Below are 4,755 nucleotides of genomic sequence, written 5' to 3' on the forward strand. Positions count from 1 at the left end.
GGGGTTGTGTGTATGTGTGTAATTGTTGTTGCTGTTGCTCTTCTATCAGGGTGGCAAAAAGCCCGATCATTACACCACGAGCACCGGACACCAGCCGAGGAGCATTCAAACAAACAATGCAAATAAAAGATGGAGAAAGATCAGATCACATCGGACAGTCCAACAACCACATTACTACAAACAGGCCTACCCGCTTCGAAGAGGAACAGAGACCCGGATATAATTATGATCTCAGGAAACACGAACTACCAACCACCGGATGACAGCGCCAGGAAGTGCCAAAGGGGGGTAGATAATTTCTCCTGACACATACATCGCACTTCTGACACTCCACGGTTCCCAAAAGGCTGCAGGGACTTCCAATAGATACTTCCATGATGGTACATTTACCAGAGAGTTTTACAGTATTACCAACTACAGAATGTCCGATGAGTTGAGTGACTCGCCGTTGCGTACACAACAACGAAAGTAATAATGCAGTCACTGAGCAAAAGTCGCCTACTGCAGTAGACAACGGGTGAGTTAATGTCATCGTGTGAAAAAAAGATCAGCTCCGTAGGGAACTACTGTTAAGACGAAAACGTGCTGGGACCAGAGAAAAATATCAAGATAACTGAGATCAACTCAAGCGAATTCAACACAAGTGGAGTGGACTGTACTGTGGTCACACGGCGACCGTCGTACTATGACAACCATGGTCTTTGTCCTCTCAGTTCCATCAAAAAATGTCCATGTGGCTTTCCTTTGAGCGAAATGAACTCTCAACGAGTCACAGAGCAAGTGCTGTTACTGCATTTCCAAACGACCTACTGAACACAGGAGAAAATGCCTTCAGTTCTGAGAGTGAATTTGAGTAAGAAGGAGCACATCAACACAAACATGGCCATTGTACTGTTGGGCAAGGAAGAAGCAAGACAGATAGACAAAAACAACAGAAGGAAAGGAAAGAAGTAGGACCTACAAGTGGAGTCTTCCAACCACCCAAAAGGCCTTTAATACAGTTTTACAAAACTAAATGAAGCGCTCCCTGTGAAAAAAATGTGAAATGTATGGGTTTAATGCCTCTCTCAACACTCTTACGTTATTTAAGAGGCGAGACCTCCGAATTTAAAGTCCATCTCCGAAAGGACCGAGCCAAAGGGGAAAATCATGCGTTAAGAGAGTCTTTCCAAAGGACACAACGTCGGACCGAGCTGAGGCTAGAACCCCCCAAACCGCAACCTCGCGACTACTCGAGTCTGGTAGCCTAACCGCTAGACTAACTACGCCACTGAAGTGCTGTCTCAACTCAATTAAAACTACATGATCATAAAAACAAAACAAAAAATCCCCAGCTCGTCAAAAGGAATCACCTGTGACTAGAAAAGCTGTGGAATTACAAACAAAAACAAGATATCGGTATACCTTTTTTTTAAAGTAGGCGTTTTTTAGGTCCCCATCGACACAATTTAAACCATTTAGGAGGTGGGCTTCTGACCCTGCTTGTTAGTCAGGGCCAACCTGAGCTGAGAAGGATACAACATCCCAACTGAAAGACCAAGATAATCGATAAAAATTTTCCTCTCCACTCAGGAATCGAACTCGGGTCTCCTTCATGCAACAGCAAAGCACCTAACCGATACACAATTCACATTGGTAGATAAATCGGTGTGTACATTTATTAGATATATATCAAGGGCAATAGTCATGTGCAAAGGGTACATAAACGAAAGAAAAAATTCACTCAGCCACAAAAAGACTATTATGAAGCTTATGTTCTGAAGCTTTTCAATTCTGGCAACAGCCAAATTATTTCCATAAAGTCAATTTTCTGTCGGCCTATATTTCGGTCTTTATTTTCAATAAAGCCTGACTTCATCAAACCTCTCATAAAAAGCTGACAAGTCACAAATAAAAATGTCAAAGCATATAAATAAATAATAATTATTGATTGCTTGCAGTAGTAACAGGAGAAAGTCCCATTCTCACAAAAGGAAATCATGACAAATTATAAAAATGAAATGTTTCAGTTTGAATGTATGTAATCGTCAATACATTTTATCATTTAATAAAACTAGAATCTACATGATAAATGGCCACACGTCCCCATTACTATATTACTATAATACTGAAATTGTCAACAATATGGACGAGACAAAAAAAACAGGGCTGGCTTCAGCAGCTGGCCAGAGGCATATATTTTTGCATGCACATTGCAAAATTGGCTGGACACTGAAATCTTTTCATCATACATGTACGAATTTCTCTGTAAACGCACAAATTTCAGGTTATTTCAAGGCGGGCTGAGCAAAGTTGTACAGTGCCGAGACCTGAATCGTGAACCAACACTATGTCAAGAGGCTTTATTATAATTTCCACATGAAATACCTCAGGAAAACTCTTGACATCAAATGGCAGGATAAATTACCTGATACAAGTTCTTAAATGGGCAAATGCCAAGAGTCTGTTTTCCAAGCTCAAAAGAACCGTCAACATCTCTGGGCTGGCCATATCATAACATATCTGATTTCAGAATCCCAAAGAAGGCAGTATTCTGTTCTGAACTAGGGAAGTGTACAATTAACCCTCCAAAAAAAGTACTACAAAAACACCCTGAAAGTGCCTTTGAAGGACTTCTTCATATTTCTTCGGCAGGCCACAACCTCTCTTATAAATTAAAAGCCGAGTGCAACAGTGTATTTTATGGTATACGTCACAGAAATTCAGCTTACTCTAGTTACATGTTGGAAGTCTGAGAGTGAAGGCACATATATATATACTGTGTCAGCGTGCTTCCTTTATAACAGAGATTACAAACAGACACTTCGCAACAACTTGGCAGCAAAATTAAGTCCAGGTGAAGGTGTAGTATAGAGTGGAGATTGCAAAGCGAAAAAAAAAAACCCAAAAGGCTGCTTGGTCAAGGATAAACAGCTGATCCTAGGAGAGGTGGATTAAAAATCAAATGTCAAAATCACCCGCAAATTTTTTTAGCGATTTTGACCCCAACACGAAAGTTGATATAGTAGAGAGGACATTTAATTCATACGTAAAATTTTGATTTAATTGTCTAACTTTGTTTCTTATCAAGTGCCACATCTGCAACTGCAACAGACATCCACAACCATGATTCTATTCATTCGTTCCTTCGCTGAGATGCTCTCGAAAAAGTGCTACATTATCCTGATCTTTCACCGTTACCAATCTGTTAAGGCTTTTAAAAGTACGTTGTTGGGTCTAGTTAGTAAGATGAATACTCTGGGGCATGAAACTAACTCATTTACCATAAGTTGCCTACAATCGATGGAAACGGAATTCAAGAGAAAAATTACATTTCATGCAAATTCAATTGTGGTTCTTCGATCGGCCAGAAAAAAACAAACATAGAGGGCTTGTGTATCAGAGATGGTCTACACTTGGCAGGTAATATTTAAAAGAGGTTCGAAAATGAATCTTTAAGACAAGGGTGGTGGGGTGGGAGACTGAGGTTCAGTGAGGTGGAGAAGGGTTGAGGGTGGAGGGGGTGTGGAGGATCGGAGGGGGGGGGGAAGAATCGGGGAGGGTAGGGGGAAGGGGGCAAGTCAGTATAAAATTACTGAATGGTTGAAAACTGCAAGGAGCAGGCCTGATGTAGAATCTAGAATCTAGATCTAGATCTAGATCTAGATTCTAGAATCTAGTAGGCCTAGAATCTAGATTCTAGCTACATCTAGACATCTAGAAGGGCCTACAGAATTTCTGAAAAATTTCTGAATCTAGATCTATGTTCTCCTCTCCAACTAATATCTAGATCTAGATTCTAGATCTAGATCTAGATCTAGAGTCTATATCTAGATCTAGATTCTAGATATATAGAATCTAGATCTAGATATGTCTACTTTTTGTCCCTCAGCCACAGCGCTACTCCTCGGACTCGGAGTTAAGAATTTACAGAAAAGGCTAACCATATTCGACACCCAAACCCAGGCCCTGAGATTTGAATCTAGATCTAGATTCTAGATCTAGATCTAGATATATCTAGATCTAGAATCTAGTCTACGCTGTGAAAAACAGCCCATCGTAGCCTAGTAAAATCATATCAACACGAGGGATGTTTTGGTCAAGCCGCCGCGGCATTGGGGAAGGGCCAAGATCAAAAAGAGGGGCTTGGCCTTGGCTCTGTACTCGTCAACATAGCGTCCTAGATCTAGGCCCTAGACCTAATTTGTAAAAGAATAAATCTAGATCTAATTACCAAGTCTAAGCTATAGCGACTTACCGTTTCTGGTAAATATGAAGAACAACTCGAATTCTATTCGTTTCCAAAGAAACGAAAATGTCAGTGTATAGATCTGCCAGATCTAGCAGACATAAACACGGTTCCAGAACTCTTCTCTTTCAGGAAACCGATATCGATGGCCAGGGAGAGATCGAACGCTGCGCGTTTATAGGTTAAAAAGCAGCAAAGTTAGCTTGCCAGTTTGAACACTCCATAAAGTTACTCCTCTAAATTGAGGCGACAAAAAAATGTGATGGTTGGATCAGAGAGTTTGGTTGGATTCAATACTCACTCACGATACCCACGATGCAATTTATAGGTTGCTTTCGAAGAGGAATGTAAAAGACCAAATAGACCAGAGAGAAAGAGAGAGAGACAGACAAGGAGATTATGTTTCTGTATGAGTGTGTGTTTGTGCGTGCGTGAGAGAGTGAAAGAGAGAGAGAGAGAGAGAGAGAGAGAGAGAGAGAGAGAGAGTGCAAAAGGGACAAACTCATACACACACACACACACACACA

At 40.9% G+C, this 4,755-nt stretch overlaps 1 protein-coding gene across 4 annotated transcripts in view; it reads left to right on the forward strand.

Moving 5' to 3' along the window:
• The window catches only part of LOC101852271 (cell division control protein 42 homolog), a gene marked incomplete at its 3' end in the record, with an annotated part of 21,868 nt that overhangs the window by 16,149 nt on the left and 964 nt on the right, over positions 1 to 4,755 (forward strand).

Source organism: Aplysia californica, unplaced genomic scaffold (genome assembly GCF_000002075.1).
Source record: "Aplysia californica isolate F4 #8 unplaced genomic scaffold, AplCal3.0 scaffold00648, whole genome shotgun sequence".
NCBI lineage: Eukaryota > Metazoa > Mollusca > Gastropoda > Aplysiida > Aplysiidae > Aplysia > Aplysia californica.